Source organism: Aplysia californica, unplaced genomic scaffold (genome assembly GCF_000002075.1).
Source record: "Aplysia californica isolate F4 #8 unplaced genomic scaffold, AplCal3.0 scaffold00279, whole genome shotgun sequence".
NCBI classification, from domain to species: domain Eukaryota; kingdom Metazoa; phylum Mollusca; class Gastropoda; order Aplysiida; family Aplysiidae; genus Aplysia; species Aplysia californica.
In genome coordinates, this window is record NW_004797549.1 from 245,168 (window position 1) to 264,964 (window position 19,797).

General features: G+C 40.9%; 1 protein-coding gene across 1 annotated transcript in view; it reads right to left on the minus strand.

The window, feature by feature from the left end:
* Window positions 1-11,000, minus strand: part of LOC101845338 — a gene marked incomplete in the record, with an annotated part of 37,322 nt that extends 26,322 nt beyond the window's left edge. The window contains 1 exon segment of the mRNA XM_035970521.1: window positions 10,728-11,000.
* Between the last annotated feature and the right edge of the window lie 8,797 nt (window positions 11,001-19,797).

Genomic DNA, 19,797 nt, shown 5'->3' on the forward strand with positions numbered 1-19,797 from the left:
GTGAACAACAGTCAGCTTTCCAGTAAGGCTGTACTGTACTTATTTTGTACTTATTACTATTGTTAAGTATTCCCTAGAACTTTCGTCAGTTAAACCTCTTTCTCAAGCACACGTTTGTAAGACAGGGAATGAAAAAAGCCTGTTACCAGTAAGAGGCAGAAAAAAGGGACCATATTCCAATAGGTTTGTGGCGTCCGAAGTCCAGTGATTAGGCTACCAGACCCGTAATCGAGAGATTGCGGATTCAGGGTTCAAGCCTCAGCTCGGTCCAACGTTGTGTCCTTGCGAAAGGCAATTTCCTATTCGCTTCGTCATTTCGGAGGTGGACATTTGATTCACTCGAAGGTCCCACCTCTTGAATAACCTAACAGTGTTGACAAGGGGCGTTAAACCTCTACCATTTCACCATTTCACCTCACAAATTTTTGGCTTCGATCCTGCTTGTCCAGGCCAACCCAAGTTGAGATGGATACAATATCCCAACACAAAGACCGAACTACTCGATCACAATTCTCCCAACACGTGAATCAAACTCAGGTTTTCTGTGTGCTCGGCGGAGCGCTTAAGTGCTATACCACAGACGCCGGTCCCCCACAGAATGGAAAACAACATCATAGCAGACCAATGGAAATGCCCGATAAGAAACAGTCGAAACTGTCTAAGACGACCACCCATGAAGAGAAAAAAAGCCTCTGTCTTAGCCAGGCGTTGTCCTAACACAATGTCATTATAAAGTTAAAATTCGCAAGGGAGGGAATATGAAGTTCTCGTTTGTACAGGTAAAGTTTTACGCGGGTGGCCTTTAGATCAGCACAGGTTCAACTATCATTCCCTGCATGGGAATCCAATTCAAGTCTGATGGGTACGTTAGAATTTTGAACCGACCGCATAGTGAACACGATAAGGCGACCTCCATGATACAGTTATTATTGTTGAAATCTAATTAAGTTGTTCATCTTTTACAACCCCTTCGTTACAGTCGAACCAGTTATAATTGCCACTTCCCCCTATTGTTAGGCGGTTCCGTTTTTGTTTTTTAGTTTTTGTTTGTTTGTTTGTTGTTGTTGTTTTGTTGTTGGTTTGTTGTTATTTTTGGTTTTTAATTTAATTTAATTTTTATTTTTTAAATATATATATATATATATATATATATATATATATATATATATATATATATATATATATATATATATGGGTTTAAAAATAATTATAATTTATTTTTTAATTTTTTTTTTATTTATTAATTTTTGGGGGGGGGGGGGGGGGGTGTCGGTAACCTCTGATTTCCAATTCTTGAAAACTAGGAATTATAAGAATCGATTCCGAACCCAAATACTTTCTATTTGTGTGATTTCCTCCTGCGATTCCGATCCCTAGACATTTACACGATTACTTCCTGTAAGTAGTGAGTACTTTGGTAAAATAGGTGAAATGGTATGGGTTTAACACCCCTATCAACACTATTAGGTTATTCAACAGGAGGGGCCTCCTAGTTTAGCGTCTGTCTTCGAAAAGACCGAGCCAAGAGGGAAATTCGTGTAAAGTGCCTTTCCCAGGGACACAACGTCAGGCCGAGCAGATGCTCGAACCCCCGAACCCGCAATTTCATGGATACGAGTCCGGTAGCCTAACCACTGGGCTATCGACGCCACCGTGTCCGTCCCTGATCAGTTATATGATTACTTCTGGCTAGTAGCAAATTACTTCCGGCGAGTCCATGATTACATCCGATGAGTCCAATAGATAACCTCGTTTATTCGTGTTATCTGTTGTCTAGATGTATCATTATCATCACCATCGTCGTCAGAAAACGCGAATAAACGTGGTCATTTGAAACCAAAGTCAAGGACGTGACCGAAATCAGGGACACACCCCCTTTCACTCCTCTCCCTGCCTTCTTGCAACCCTTCGCTGTTTTGGTTTTTATCTTGGTTTTTTTTTTCAGTGCTTGCAATAGCTACATTATGATAGAATGATAGATAAAGCTTGACGAGGCCCAGTTATGAACTCAAGAGCTACGTGAGGACTATGACACAGATCTAGATCTACTTCTGGTGACCATGACACATAGAGAATGAAAGTCTGCGAAAAAGACAAGCCAAAGAAACAAATAAGATATTACCTTGGCAAACCTAATGATCCAGAGTCAGTTTGAATTTACAATAAATAGCCGCTTCACTACTGCTCTTAAAAAAGATAAAAGACTGAAGAAAAAAAAAAGATAGATCCAGTGCCAAATAAAATCTGTAACGAAATGAAATAAAAATAGAAGTCACAGAACTAGCCAAAACAGCTTGGAAAGGTAAAGGGGAAACCAAAACAAAATATACGATATATGAGTCATTTTAAGAAAGCACGTGGCTTTCTTTTTGAATTTGTGATTGCAGACCTAATTCCTTAGATACGAATATGAAATATTGCTTACAATAGCCATTGACTATGTTCATGAACAGGGTAAAACGTTCCTTGGCCTTAAAATGAGGTTTTCAAAACTGCCCAAGTCATAGAAATTTTGCAGTTCTTTTGTAAATCTTGTCTAGTAGGCAAAAATGACAAGACCCGCAACACGTATATTATGTTTTTTAAAACACGCTTAGCGATAAAAGTCATGGCTCCAGGGATTAAATATTTCACAGTTATACAGAGTATTGGACAGCAATACCGAAGCAAAAAATAATCTTCGTGCCCGTCCTTGTCTTATATTTGTTAATTAACTCTTTATCTCTATATTTTGCTTAACTCATTTCGAACCTCTCTCCTGTTACCCATCATTTCACACAGATGAATGTTGCCTAGACAAAGATTTATTATCTTTGAGATTTTGGGAGTGAAGACTCCCTTCCTGTTCCTTTATATGACATGAGACAGCGGAGGTTATGCAATGCACGATTGAAAGATACAGAGCCACGTTCAACCCAACATAGTGAGTGTTTGAGCTTACATATCCCTTCTGTTACTAGGGTATATAACGACTTATTACACAGAAATCCGACCCACTCTCCTTTGGTTAGGAAGTCAGCCATGGTTACATTTCAATGGTAAGACAAACCATGAGCTCTATCCAGTTGGTGGTCGTCAGGGTAATGATGTACAAAATTCTCTCCTGTGAATTTCCCTGCTGTTACCCGGGTTTTGGTAACAGGAGAGAATAAAAAAGTAACAGGAGAGAAGGGATTGTACTAAATAGCTTAACTGACCTCAGTTTGGGTTAGAATGTGAGGTAGTCCGCACTTAATTGAGTAAATGAAAGAGATTAAAACTAAGGCCATATTTGTGTTTTTTCAACAGAACACCCGAATTGTAATTTTTATCTTTGAGTAACATAATATATGAAAGCAGTTCAAACATTTGTTTTACAAGCTTTTGGCGGCGGAAGCTATTTAGTTTAGGGTTTTTAAGAAAGCTACAGAATGAGGTCAAAACACATATGCGTGCAATATTTATGATAACACAGAGTTGATAACGGACGCCTTGTTTATGCATTGTGTTCATTTCAAGGTTATTCCTGCTCAAGTTTGGCTAAAACATGCATGCACAGATCGTGTGACCATTGAAACCCAGTCCCACTACTACTACTAAACATCACCATCGACGGGACACAACTTAAACAAGTTAAGGAATTTACATAGCTTGAGAGCATGCGGAAGATTGGACATAGGAAAATTAAAACCAGGACCCAAAAAGCAAATGCAGAAACCTATAAATCTTCACCACTATTCACACATAAACACCTACCAATGGAAGTAAAAAGACAACCTATTCACAGCATATTCCTTTCAACACTGACTTACGATATACGACAGGGAGACGAAGGACTGATAAGGGATTAAACTAAATTTGACAGGGAATAAACCGGTTATGGGACAAGAACATCAAAGAATGAAGTGGTTCGGTCATCTGATGAAAGTGTCACCAAATCAAACAGCTACACGAGCTTACAACTTAAATAAGTCCAGGTACAAGGGCAGGTGCAGACCACGCAAAACTTGGCTGGATAGCGTTATAGAGCTCCTCCAAAAGAATGACCTATCAACAACAGAAGCCACCTACCCTGCCATAGTTTGAAAATTGCATCTCTTCTCGACATCTAACGATGCAAGAGGAAGGATGAAGTAAAGTAAAAGGATCCAATTCTGGCATACTCTGGGGACATGAGACTCACTGCAACGTGGCAGAAATGGGTAGTAATAAAAGAAAATAGAAATCCTGAACGGCGAACACAAGAAAATAAGTATCACTAAAAAGAGAACGGAAACTGGGAGACTGGTGGCATTGTGGAAGTTATTCCAGAAAACGTTTCAACAGTACAAGCTACACGATTCAAACACTTTGGAACGACATGGAGCAATTTCTAAGCCAATGAAGCAAGAGTTCATGCAAAAGTCTCTGAAAATTGTTTGAGTAAAATGAAAGAGGAAATACAAAGCACCCACGCTGGGGCTCTGCAAAATCAACTGTCTATATATATACTGCACACCGGCAACTTTACTGTTACCTTATCTGATCTCTTATGGGCCAGGTGTGTTGCTTTTCGGACCTGCATATTGTGCCTTTGAAGGATGTCTTTGACTCCATCAATCCACCCTTTTGTTTGCCTTCTTTTTTCCCCGGAAGCCATCGAATTGTATGTTGTAGACCTTTGAGGCTGGCAGTTGTGGCCCCATTCTCATTACGCGTCCTAACCATCCTATTTAAAGTTGTCTCTCGATATATTTCGTTTCGACGCCCACTTATTGTTTGATGCCCTATGGGGTTTTTTTTTTACACTGGTAAATACACCCAATAAATAACGTCTCGACAGAATATGTTATATGCCTTTAACATTCCCATCCATTCTTCAGTTATTTCTTTAGATGATATCACTAATAATTTAGGTACTCAAGTGTTTCATTCTTGGTGAGATTTGTTGCTAAAACCTGATAACAGTCTTGTATGTTCCCTCCTGTTACCCTGTAACACCCCTCTTTACGTCCATTAAAACTATTTAAAACTTTGTTCTTTAGAAATAAGTATGGGATTAGCTTCACCTAACTGCTAAACGGAATAGAAATTCATATGATCACAAGGTGTTTGATCTTAGAGTGAGAATCACTAACTGAAACTTTAAAGTTTTAATTGATTTTTAAATTTGGCACTTAAATCCGAAATAACTTTATGTGGATTGTAAAACTGAAGTGGTTTTTCAAATTATTTGCCTGATGAATAGACCAGTTTCACCAACACGATATTTCATTAGCCCCCCAAAACCTATTCCAGTAACACAGCTCTATGATTTCTTTTGGTAACAGGAGAGAACATTTTCCTAGGAAGCTATCACAAAAGTTGCCTTTATTCTCTAATTTGACGGAATAAAGCTCGGAAATTTCACAGTTATGTCTATAGACGGTTGATTCCAATTTTTCATAAAAGTTCATTTTTCGAAAAAAATGAGTGTCTAAAATGTAAGTTAAAAAAAAGACTCATATAGGTCTATATACAATTTGAAGAATGTTTTTTGAACTAGCTGCAGAAAAAAAGCCAGGCCTTCACACCCGATGGAAAAAGCTGAATACTTGAAAGAGGAGTGGGTAGACAATAAAAGAAAACTCAAAACAACAGAACCAAACTCTGGAAGAAAAAGATAAGCAGATGTTCGATAAAAAAGCTAATAATGCTTCAAGCAAAACGTCTTTCATGAATACCAAAGAAGGTAAGACTTTATCGTAAAACAATATTCTGAATAGATAGCATGAACACTGTAGGGGAGCTGTTTGATGCCACACAACAGCAAAAGTGGACGGATATTCCTTGCTTTGGCCGTCAAAACCAGATCCTCGAGAAAGAAATAGTTGCTGCTTTCTGGGAAGCCGAGAAAATTTCTGTGTTCTAGGGTCTGCTGGGGTATATAGTAATGTAACGCGCAAAGAGTATGCTGTAGAGCGTAGATGTGCGCAATATAAGTGAAATTATTAATTTTTAACAAATTATTAATGGAGTTAAAGCAAGGAAAACCAGCACAGTTTTTTATTTTAGATTGAGAAGTGTCAGGTATAAAAGCATTCCATTGTAATATGGACCATTTATGATCAGCCAAATGAATGGCAAAACACAAGAAGTTTTAACGCTCCACAAAGTAGGAAGCAGTAAAGAATGCGGCAACCATCGAAGTATTACAATGTTTACATCTCCCATAAACAGCAGGTAACTGAAAGCAGCCCTCTACAAAAAAGGGAAAGTTAAAAAAACAAAACCGTTTACACAGGTGACTTCAATAGCTACTTCTGACTGGGGCTCCACAAACGACAACGGCACAGGACAAAAGATCGGTGAGCTTGCAATATGAAACCATTAACCTTTCTGTGCAGCAGGATGCCGACTCCACTCCTATCTTACTTTACAGAGCCCATTTGACTCTACGCCGGCCTGTTATAACCATCCAACATTAAAAAAAAACAACTCCTGTCTCATTGAAGCGATTGGCGACATAGGAAGTGATAACTGGCTTATCAATACACAGATCACCACTTCACCTGCATTGAACCGCCCTCAGAGGACTAGATGCAACTTTAAGAAAGCCAACTGGGCAGAACATGAAAAGACCGCTTACAAGCTGCTCTCTAGCATAGAAGAATCAAAAGAAGCTGATCTCTTTGAATGAACAAGTAGCCATACAAACTGTCTTAAAGCCGCGTCTCTGCACACTTCACAGGATTGCCAAAGGAATGACAAACCTTTCTGGGGCGAAGAAATCCAGACGGCTGTGATAGAATGAGAAAAAGCTAGGCAGTTATACGAATATTCACCGTAGCTAGTAACAAAACCTTTTTGCAACAAGACCTGCTCACAGATTTTAAAAAAATATATATGCTAAAATAATACAAAGAGGAGAAACAAAGAATTGGGGATGTCCGGATCGGATGCGGGAACAACTTTACTCTACTTTACTTGTGAAGATCTTGACCTCCGCCACACTGGATCAAAGGCTTGGTCTCTTGTCTGCAATCTCTCCGCAGAAAGACAAAAAGGTAACCCCCAAAGCTATCTTCTTTACAGGCAACACCGTCACAGAAGATCAGAAGGGAACAGAACATTTAAACAAGTACTCCAGCTCAGTAAACAAAGCAAGCAGGCTAACTGAGGTCGATGGATCTCTCATAATCAAGGCAATGCACACAGAAAAGCCCCTACTGTAAATAACTCACTGTTTGAGGAAGAATTCAGCATGATGGTACTTTTGAGTTTCGCAAAAAGTTTTTTTTTAAAGATAGCCCCAGGACCAGACAAAATACATTATGAAATGCAAAACAACTTTGACCATAAAGGAAAAGAAGTTCAACGTCACCTCGTAAATATAACGTGGAGAATAAGTGGAATACCAAACGCATGGCGAATTGACCAGATAATGCCACTCCTGCAAAATGTCAAACCGCCTGGAGAAACAAAGAGCTACTGACTTATTTCACTTACATCATGCAGCGGTAAGCCTGCTGAAAGAATGGTAAACAAAAAACCCTACTGGTACCTGGAGAACACCAACAACTTGAACCCACACCAAGCAGGCTTCATAAAAGACAGCAAGACTGAAGACCAACATTTTAATCTAACTCAAAACATCCAAGATTGTTTTCAGGGGGCAAAACACAATGTCGCCATCTTTGTAAACCCCCAAAAAGCATTCAATAGAGTGTGGAGAAAAGACCTGCTCACAAGTTGGAGTGGACCTCGGGAACACGGCAAACTTTACAAGTAGGCAAAGGTTTTTCTTGCAATCCTTAACATCGAAACCAATGTGAACAATGCCGACTCGTCAAGGGACGTACTCTTGGAAAGCTCTTGTCTGACTTGCACTTTGTTTTTGGTCACTCTTTTCCACGATAAGACACGTTAAAACATGTTAAGACAACGAGTGTAGTTGAGACGCAGTTCCGTGAGACAGAAGAGACAGAAGCTGCCAGACCTGTACAATATTCTACAGAGTGTAGTTCAGGCGCAGTTCCATGAGCTGCGAAGGTCACTTGTTGGCCTTGGGCACTATCAACTGGTACCAGAGGTTTTTCATGGCTTCTGAAGGTTTACTTTTTAAGAGCACAAAGAAACAGCACGAAATTTAAAAAACCCTGACATCTTGTCGCCCATTGGACAATTTATATCGATTTTTGGTGGCTCAACGCTGTCACGTGTGAATTTTACTGAAAAACGCTGATGAAAAACACAAACATGTAAATTTACAGTTTTCAAGTAGAGCTACACTCAAGCATTGGAATGAATCAAACTTTGGCGGCCATTTTCTCGCTAATTTTACTTCTGACGTCAAGCGACCCACACCTCCTCCAACCACAAATCTCGCCTTATATCAAAGACAGATAAGTATTCTTTTAAAATATAAAAAAAAACGAGATAAATTAACTAACTTTAAAATGATACCAATAAGTCTGTATGCGAAAGATTGACGAGTGCCTGATTTCCCTGCGTCGTGACAGAATTTTTTTGAGTGTTATTGTGTGAAACACATAGAACTTGCTGTCAAGCGATGATATGCGCAGTACAAATGCTATCTATTATTGTTATCATTAATTTTTAGTTTAAAAAAATAAATTTAATCCTATAGATTTAGGTTTGTGAGTAAAATAAAATAGGCGTATCCATTCATTCCAACCCTTACGTATTCTACATCAAAAGAATTTTAGACCATTTGGAGTACACATTATATGAACGCCTCTGTTCTTTTCGTAAGCTGGAGGTTGTTGTGTAACAGCAAGGGTAAGTGTCATTCATCATCATCTATTCGAAACAATGCTACAAATAGGTCTCGTGGGATACTCTTTGAGAATAAAAAAGGAGCCATAAACCTGAATTAGACAAGACAGTATACTATTACCCTATCTTTTCAACCTAGATACAGAATAGGTGATTAGAGAATCAAGCTTTTGATGTTGCAGTTAAGCGCTTTGCTGTCGCACGCAGGAGACCTGAGTTCGATTCCCAAGTGGGGAGAAAAATTATATTCGAAGTATCTCGGTCTTTACTCTTATATCGAGATAATTAACATGTTAGAAATTTAATGGATCATTCTTATCATCTTCCATTAAACTTCAAATATCTTAATCATCTTGATATGAGTATTCTCATCATTTTACGCACAGAGTTTACAGTTACAATCGGAATACTGAGTACGTATCTAGCTTAACACTGTTAATGTTTGCAATTACTGTTCGTTTATATTTGTGTGTGACTTGAGTCTGTTTAAGAGTGCAAGCATGCTATTGAATTATTATGATTAATTTCACAGTTAGAGAATGTGTGTGTGTGTGTGTGTGTGTGTGTGTGTGTGTATGTGTGTGTGTGTGTGTGTGTGTGTGTGTGTGTGTGTGTGTGTGTGTGTGAGAGAGAGAGAGAGAGAGAGAGAGAGAGAGAGAGAGAGAGAGAGAGAGACAGAGACAGAGACAGAGAGAGAGAGAGAGACAGAGAGACAGAGACAGAGACAGAGAGAGAGAGAGAGAGAGAGAGAGAGAGAGAGAGAGAGAGAGAGAGAGAGAGAGAGAGAGAGAGTGGGAGTGCGCATGAGAGTGCGTATGCGTGTGTGTGCATGTTTGTGTGTGTTTGTGTGTATAATATGAGTGTATGTGTTTGTGTGTATAATATGCGTGTGAGTGTGGTGAAACACCGAAACAATGTGTCAGGATCTGGACAATATAGATGTATCCTATCTTATCTTATTTTATCTTATCTTATCTTACCTTATCTTATCTTATCTTATCTTATCTTATCTTATCTTATCTTATCTCATGTTATCTTATCTTATATCCCAGCCCGGGTTGACCCGACAGGCAGGGTCGGAAGACATTTAATCGCATGTGGTCGGAAGCCCATCTCCTAAATGATCTAGCTTGGGTCGATGGGAGCGTAAGAACATTCGATCGACACAGGATACAGCCCTTGCAGCTGACAACATCACAGGCATGAGAGAGAATTTTACATGAGGTTGATGCTGCTCACAGTGAGTAGTGTGATGCAGATCATGAAATGTAACTCCAAAAAGGCCAACTCTGTGCACATTACAGGGCCAGGAAGCCACCGCCGCAAGCAGATGGCAATTAATGAACACTTTGACAAATTGTAACAGACGTGAATTTTTCGGGCTCAATGAGAGCAGTCGATAGAGCTTGCAATCAACTTGTAAAATGCACAATAAGCAAAGGCAAAACAGAAGATGGTACAACTAAATAACACGGGGATGTGTCAAGGGAACGCAACAGAAGAAGTTTGAAAACTCTGATATCGTCAGTAGTTCTGTATGAGAGTAAAGTCTAGGAAAGCTTGCAGAAATTTGTTTGACAAAAAAATCAAGGAAAAAAAAAACTTCTGTTAAATGGACAGATAAAGAAACAAATTCTAATAAAAGTTTCCTGAAAACGAAATAACTTGATTTTCAAAAAAATTGTTATGCTTCCTGAGATCAGCAAAAGAAGACTGATGTTTTCACTCCCCCCATCGACACAATTTAGAGCATTTAGGAGGCGGGTTTCCGACACCATCTGTCAGGGCCAATACACAGAGGCTTACAACATTCCAACAGAAAGACAGAGATACTCGATAAAATCATCTCCACACTCGGAAAATGAGCTCAGGCCCCATGCGTGCGACAAAGAAGCTCCTAATCACTACAATATATAAGCCTATTAAAAGAAATAATAATAACAACAAAATAAACTAGGTCTTGCACATAGAAATATTATGATAAAACCGACCTTGTAATACTTGTGCTCAGCGAAAAGTAGAGGCAGGGAGAAATTATAATTATTGAAACACCATTTACATCATGCATTGACAAAGTACATGTAAATGCTGACTACCGGTGTGCAGCTTATATAAACGTTTTTCGTCAAAGCAGGGGCCATGACAGATAGAGGAGGGATCTGACATGGAGTGGGGCATTGACGGGGAGACAAGGCAATGGTGACAGGTGATTGGTGAATTTTGTGAATGAGGAGGGAGAGAGGGGAGAGAGAGGGGGGGGAGAGGGAGGGAGCTGAAAAAGAAACAGGAACAGGGACAGAGAGACGCAGAAGTGCGTGCGCGCACACACACACACACACACGCACACACACACACACACACACATACACATACACACACATACATACACACATACAAACACATACACACAGACAGACAGAGGGAGAGGGAGGGAGAGAGAGAGAGAGAGAGAGAGAGAGAGAGAGAGAGAGAGAGAGAGAGAGAGAGAGAAAGAGAGAGAGAGAGCTTCAGAGACGGAGAGACTGGAAGACAGATCTGAAAGTGAAAGAAAAAGAGCGAAAGAGACGAAGAGAAAGAAAAAAGAAAGAAAGAAAGAAAGAAATGAGAGAGCAAGAGAGAGAGAAAGAGAGAGAGAGAAAGAGAAAGGGAGAGAGAGAGAGAGAGAGAGAGAGAGAGAGAGAGAGAGAGAGAGAGAGAGAGGGGGGGGGGAAGAGAAAGTGAGAAATGTATGACAATATGACATTATGTAATTGATCAAGGAACCGATGCAACTTTTCTGACCGTTTGCACAAACATGTCTTTTGAACCAAAAGTCGAGAATTTTTATGGATTTTCAGACAAGACCAGATACACAGAGAGAAGACTTAAATAATAATAATAGATAGCATTTGTATAGCGCATATCCCCGCTCAACAGCCGGCTCTATGCGCTTTACACTATATTATTATCCCAGCAGACCATAGAACACTCCGAAACATTCTCAGCTTCCCGGGAAGCACACTTGTTACTTGTTACTTGTGTGAAGGACCAACATCACTGCACAAGGGGCATCCCCATAAGCGCTACGTCACCTGAAGAAGCACATCTCGAAGTGTGTAGAGGCCGACAGTTCCAAGCAATGTTTGATTCCATAGCCTTCTGCTCCTCCCACTAAGTCTTGAACTTCTGCAGGCGCCCCATCCAACCCCAAGCTCACAAAGTCGCTCAAGATGATGGTGTTCCGACTCTTCTTGTTCTATTTCTCGTTTTTCTCTGACTGAACGCACACTTTCAGATTTGTCAGGGCACAGCTTCCCTTCAGGTTTTGCTTTCTCAGCGAGCTCATCAGCCCGCTCATTATCCTTGACTCCAGCATGACCCAGAATGAAGGTCTACGTGATCTCTTTCAGTGTTGTCTTCTTCAGGAGCTCTGTTCATTCAGCTCTGAGGTGCCCACTTTCAATCTTCCCCAGAGCGCTCTGAGAGTCCGTGACAAAGATCACATGTGCTTGTCGAGTTGTTGTGACCCGTTTGAGAGCCTGAGTGATTGCCTCTATCTCCATTTTCGTGCTAGATATTGTAATATCGTATGCTCCCTGCTGCTCCTGCACCAAACTGCCACTCACTCTTGCAGAGAAGGCATATCCAGATTTCCTCCCTCGTTTAACAGATCCATCCGTGTATACAACCACATCTCCATGCCGTGAGTTGTTTTCAATCAATTATCGTATCTAAGCATGTGTCGCCCCCAGTGGCCACTCTCTACATTCTCTGTTCAGCGTAGTCACTGCCTTCCCAAAATCTCCCTGCTGTCTTATTCATCTTTATCCATTCTTCATCTCGCTTTATATCTTCCAGTGGGCAGACTTCCTTTATGGGTTTTTTTCAGCCTCGTCCATACAAGAAGCTCCTCGTTTTAGACGATTTCCATTGATTTCTCCAATGGCTTCATGAAGTGAGTGCTGCTTATCAGCCGCCACCCTCATGTACGCCCTGACCTGGGCCACTTTGTATCTGTTTTCCACCCACACGAGGCCCAATACATGCCTCTTACAGATAATTTGCGTATCCCTGGTGCAGCCTAGTATGATGTGCATAGGTTCATTTTGAACTCGATCTAACTTGTCCAGTTGGGTTTTTGTCAAGGTCAGTACTCCAAGCCCTTAATCGATTACTGCTAAGATCAGGTGCTGATACATAAAAACTGTAGCCTTTGTTCCATTCCTGAAGCCGCCCTGACCTTCACTGCATTCAAGCATTTCTATGCCCTTTCCACAACACCATCTATGCGATCTTTGAAGGATAGACAGCGATCGAAAGAGAGAAGAAAGGTTGGGTTATAAAGCTCTGTGCGCTTAACACCTGTATTATTACCTTCCTAGTATACAGCACAAGTAGCTGTTAAGTGTTCAAAAAGAACACGATGTTTGGCTTTCTACGTCTTGGCAAATATTCCTATCGGATGAAATGAGGAAATTCGTGTAAAATGCCTTTCCCAGGGACACAACGATGGGCCCCTGCCTGACGAAATTCGAACCCACGACCTTACAGATGGGAGTCAGAGAGATAAGGGCAATATATGTGTTTAGTAAGCGTTTTCCGGCACTTACAACACAACTAGGTCATATAAGTGCCGAAGATTAGAGTTGTAACAAGAGAGTAACAAACACACAAAAAGGAGGAGAGATAAGGGCAATATATTTGCTAGGGAAGAAGCTGCAAACAATACTACTGCACTCACCAACCACACACTAACCACTGTGTCCACTGTGTCCTGTAAGTGCTATACAGAGGCCCTGGACCCTCTGGTCAACTATTCAGATGTTCTCTAAGAGCAATTAATAGTCACAGGGCGCCCTGTTGGGCTTGGGTTGATCATGATGTTTTATGAACTAATTATTCTTTTCGTTTCATTTGTTCTTTTCTTTGAACGAGCAAGCCGAAATTTTGTTTCAATTTGTATTGGGAACATGTCACCTGACAGCTGGTGAAATAAACAGTCGCAGTTTATTGTTTCATCCTTCGCACACGGACCAGCTGTGACCAGTGTCGCATTTATTCACTAAACGAATGTTAATGTTAGAGCCAGTAATTACCTTAATTGCAGATGACTTTTTAAAAGTGTTGGTGGAGGGTGTCTCAAATCGGCACAATGCTAGATTATTACGGAGGTTGTCAACCTCAGTTTTTCGACACGGCCTGTCAGGTCCGCAGCTAATCCGGGCTTAACATCCTAGCAGAAACACCGAGATACTCTTGTTTAAAATTCTGCTTACACAGTAATCAAACTCGCTTCTTTAATGGTCTCTCTTTACTCATCACCATGAGAATTTCTTGAAGTCTTTCCCTGGACTCTGCCTTTACTAAAATCTCGAATCTAGATCTAGATCTAGAGTTGTAATCTAGATCTAGTGGCAGGTTGCAGATTTCTGTTATCCAGTACATGTACATTCAAGAGATTAAATAAATTGGACTAGACTCTAGACTCTAGTAGTAGACTCTTCTACTTCTACTTCTAAACCTTCGAGATTACAAAGGCCAAGCCTAGGCTTGTAAGGATTCGTTTTGTTAAAAGTGTTGTTTAACACAAAGTCTAAGAAGTTAGCAAACCTAACACATTTTTTTCTAACGAAATGAAGCTTAAATTGACTTTTATATTGTCAATAAGAGATCAAGTTTAATCACCTAATCATATAAGTAAGGAGGTGGACTGGTTATCCTCACCCGGGGTGAGAAAAACCCTACGATTGACCTCTCAACCAGTGTGAAACAAGACCTGTTTTTCCTAATTTCGAAATACTTTCTATCGGTGTGGATGATCAAATTGACAAAAGCAAAGAAAAAAAATGACGTTATAGCACAAAAGTAAGCTAATTTGATCGTCTACAAAGATGCTATGGCTCTTTCACTTTTCGAATCGAGCCGAACTACGCGGGTCGCCATTTTGTTTTGCCCGGAAGTTCTCGCAACTTACTCGCAAGATCTACTCCTCCCCCTGCTCTCCCTCTCTCTCTCTGTCGGCAATTTATTAAATCTGCAACCTGCAACTAGATTACAACTAGATCTAGATTCGAGACTTTAGTAAAGGCAGAGTCCAGGGAAAAACATCAATTAAATTCGAGTGGTGCAGATGAGTAAAGAGAGACCAAAACAATCTCTCTATTGCGACTATCATTGCACATCACTTCGCCTAATACATGTTCCGGTAGATCTAACTACTTATAAATAGATGGAAGTTTGACCCGTGTCAAAGGTTGGTTGAAGGCTGACGATTCGGGAGGTGGCTGCGGGTTGACGAAAGGGAAAAGCGCGTCGGGCTCCCCGGCTCGAGGTTACGAGGTTAATGAGCCAGGAGGCGATTTTGCTGGTGTCGGTTAATTAAGAAGTTCACATTTTTGTCTACGTTTGAAACGATAAAACTTCTTCCCCATCCCACACAGCAAATCATTGCACTGACGTACTAAAAGCTCAATGTCTTGAGCTTAATTTTGCCTTGAAATAGTTAATTTCTGTACCAATTTAAAAACGGCACGAGAGATCTCTCCAAAATCTATGTTAAACTGACTACCAATATCATGTCTTTTACCAAGAGAAATCTTAAATCTGCACAAGTAGTAATAATCAAGTTATAATTTTTATTAAAGGCACCCTCGAAGCGCTCGTGTGCAAGCTGCGCACGTTAAAGATCCCTTGGTGGTCTAAAATCGATAAGAGTAGGCTTCGGCCGCTACCCGGGCAAAATTCAAAATTTCCTTCCTACTGAAAAAGTTTAATGTGTCCCGCGCGCTCATATGACCGTATGCAGTTGCGACCGCCGTAAAACACTTACCAAAGGAAAAACAAAAACAAAAAACAAAACTAAAGACACTCAGCGTCAGCTCTTGTTTTACATTACACAAGAGAAAGTTACTCTGCGTTTGTTTCTGAATCATGCTGTGTCTGTGGCAGCCTGCGTACAACCAGAGACCTAGCAATGTGAACGAGACAGTACAGCTTGCGACGCCGTCTGTGACAACCCGTGCTACACGCAGCGTAAGCGAAGAGAGCTGTTCTATTTATAGCCTGGGGCGGTAAACATACTCGCGTTAAGCGGAGCACAAAGAGAACGCTTGCTCGCGATAAAAGCGAGCGCGTTAGGACACGAGCGTTAAATGTTACTCAACAGTTGCTTGTTGCGCACAAAAAGCACGCTGGCTGTATGGCACCTGAGATTTCAAGCGACGCTTGAAAAGCGTAAAGAGTCAAAAGTTAGTTCTTTCTCTCTTGCAAGCGTGTACTTGGTACCGCTCCCCATTTTTGTCTGGCTGTCTGGTCACGACTTGGATGGTTCAGAAAGTATTTTCTCTCAGTCTCAGTGACAAAAGCACCGAAATGGATGTCGAGTCTTTGGTATCAGCCGTGTTTGAAAAAACCTACAATTTGGGACAAGAGAAGGAAAGACCACGCAAACTGCAACGTTGTGAATCGTACTTGGAAAGATATTAGCGAAGAACTGAAACATGATGGTCTCTTGGCTCATTCTCAGATAGGACTGAAAACAAGAAGGGTTTCTTTTAAGTAAAGGAAACAAGTGGTGATATTCACCTTCCACTCGCCTCCTTTTATTTATCTCATGAACCCCCATTCTTTTGCGTTTTCCTAGGATAATTTTTGGCAAAACACTGTCTAGCAACAACAGTTCGTCTTCACTCGAATCCGCCATGGCGCCAAATGCCCAAGTTCTGACCAGTCGCAAGCGCGATTTGCAATCTTTCTCTGTGTACACCTCAACGACAAGCAAGCGCTTTCTTCACACTCGCTTTATCGCGAGCAAGCGTTCTCTTTGTGCGTACCTTTAGGCCTGTTATTGTTCTAATGAGAGTGAACGAAACCAAGTCGTTAGTGTTCTCTGAGGTTACAAATTTTTAAAAAAAGGGGGGAGGGGCATTTACCAGATATTAATTAAAGGGGGGAAGGACTTCCGTACCGAGCGACCATCCCAACAAACATGATAAAGAAGAGACCTAGATCTAACCCTAACCCTAAGCCTAACACTACGCCTTCCCCTACCCATAGATCTACCCCTACCCCTAGATCTACCCCTATCCCTATCCCTCTATTCTACTCTGTCTCATAGTGGTCACTCGTTAAGGAAGTCCCCCCCCCCCCCAAAAAAAAAGGGTGTGCGGGGGGGGGGGGCGGGGGAGGGGATATTTGCCGATTAATAATAGATGCAGTTCACATACATTTTGGGGGGTTGCGAAAGAGTACTTGTACTTATTTTTTACACATGCTGATTGCTAGGAATAGTATTATTATAAATCAATTACATACAGAGATTCAATTTTAAAATGTTTATTTGCAAGTTTTTATAGAGATCCAAGAGAGAGCCTGGTTATAGGCTACTTGCTGCATATCTTTTTGCTCCGACTTTCTCAATCGAAAGATTAATAAGCAGAATTTCCAAAACATCTCAATTATTTGACTGACTGTGGATACATCTAGAAATCTAGACGCCTGTCGGTTGTTAAAAATGTGAGTTTCTAAAATTAGATATATCTATGGGCCAAGGCTCCTTCTTTCAATTATTGGCCTCGGCTATGTCTTTATTATCCTTCGAGATCTAGGCTAGATCTAGAATCTAGATTAGGTTCTTCTAGGAAGCAACAATTGGCATGTAGGCCTAACTCTTTTTTTAAAAAGTGATTGAGCTAGGAGAAAATGCCTCGCCTTCGAAGAGGGGGAAGAAGTCTTTCCCCTACAAGTAGTCAAGAGGGGGTATTACATGAATAAATTCAAGGTAAAATATTTGTTTTGTTTCTTTCTTATTTTTCGGTCTTTTTCCTCTTCTTAACTTTCCTAAGACATTTAAATTATTTTTCCGTTCGTAGAACGGGTACTTTTACTAGTTACCATAATTAAAGGATACGCTTAAAACTGTATGTTGAAAAGCACCAAAAATTAAGTCAGCCCAGACAGCGGCGACAGGGAGCTGGCCCCGTTACCCCGACATGAACCCCGCCGTGTAACTAAAATTTCACTGCCGGTGCGGTGCGTAAATCGCCTAACGCTGCAGCACAGGCGTCAGTACATATGGTTCAAATGAACAGCTTCCCTATGGTTGGCACTATACACTTTGTTGCTGTTGTTTTATGTGTTTCGTTATTGATCTCTTAAAGAGTAATTACATTGTTGCTGAGTCTGTTGTTATTCTTGCTGCAACATCCTGTTCTTTGTGTCTGAAGAATTTAGAATAGAGGATGGATGAATGACTCAAAAGAGGATTTCAAAGAGGGGTTGGTTGGGTATTCATTTCTGTTGTTGGGGAAACTGTTATGTACCGGCAATAGAAATGCGATTTCACCTAACACAAGAAGAGGAGAGTAAATTGAAGCAATATTTTTATTTTGAGAAACAGATGCCTCAACTGCACCAGGGAACTGTTGCTTTTCTTTCCTAATCCTTACTATCGTCATTTTTCCTCTGCTTCTTTTGTATGTTTGTCACAATCTTGTGACCCTCTATTTCCGGGGGCCTTGATAGTCTTAGCAGACTTTGTGCTGTTGAAGCTAGAGAGGTGAGCAGAGTAGGCCTGATTCCCTGTAAAGACTTCTCTGTAGAAATCCACCCCTTGGCGCTCATATGACCTTATACAGTTGTGAGCGCCGTAAAAACTCTACTAAAACTTTAAAAAATAAAACCCATGAAAGTCGCCATGACGCTTTCGTTATTAGCGACAACGTTCACTACTATGTTTTATTTAATCTTTGTTCCCCCCAGTATATGAAACTCTACCCAGTACTTGTATTTTCGAAGTTAAAATTCACACACACTTACACACACACACACACACACACACACACACACACACACACACACACACACAAACACACACACACACACACACATACAGACTCACACACACACACACGTAAATACAGACACACACACACACACACACACACAAACACACACACACAAACACACACAAAACAAAACAAAACAAAACAAAACCTTGCATTAGCGATAGGAGCGGTTCTTTCACTGTAAAAGACCTCTGCGCCAATGACTTATTGTCGGCAGGACATTAGACAAAACGTGATTGTTTACGATACTTTTCATCTAGTTTCAAGTAAATAAACATTAACTAACATTCAAAAAGCACCATGTCAATTTGAAGACGCTCTAAGAGACAATTGGGGTTCACTGGTATATTGTTGCACACTCTTTCCTTCATCTTCGTTTATCACGCTGGCTCTCGTGGCCTAAAAGTTTAGGTGTTCGCCTCTCATTCAAAGGTCCCGGGTGCGAATCTGGGTAGCGACGGAAATAAATTCTTCTATGAAATTGTCTCCTTTCACCGCCTTTCCTGCTTTCTAGCAATGTTCTGTCGTCTGCCTTCGTCTCCACTTTCTGCCCCCTATCTCCTTTGCCCCCTCCTCTGGGCCCCGGACTCTCTGCAGCCGTGGCTCCTTCTTACAGTTGTCTTTCAGCCTCACCCTCGAAATTCTTGTCGGAAAGATCTACATCTAGCCTTCTTAGACAAGGGCCAAAAATCGCGGAGGTCACGTGCGCAAAAGATCCCTTGGTGGTCCAAAATCGATAAGAGTAGGCTTGGGCCGCCACCTGGGCAAAATTCAAAATTTCCTACCAACTGAAAATGTTTAATGTGTCCCGCGCGCTCATATATGACCTTATTCAGTTGCGAGCGCAGTAAAACACTTAGATGACACGTATGCAGTACAAATACCCCACATAATATTATATTACATAATTTCATCAGGTACATTTATCATTCAACCTACCTCTTATTGTTCATCTTTTGTCAGCACATTTCTAATCTTTAATGCCTAACTAATTTAACACCATCCCATGGTTCTGTGTGGTGTTATATTCATCGCCTTCTACCCGGAGTAACCTTACCTGGTCAAGGCCTATGACGCGAACCGCCCAGTTGGAATATAGATCTATAGTGGGGCTTTTAACAACGAAGTGTATACAGACCCGATAACCGGGAACAAAATCACGAAGTATACAGACCCGGTAGGGGAAATCTTTTGTGATTTCGGAAAGTTTCAGCGCCCAGTCCCGGTAGAATGCGTG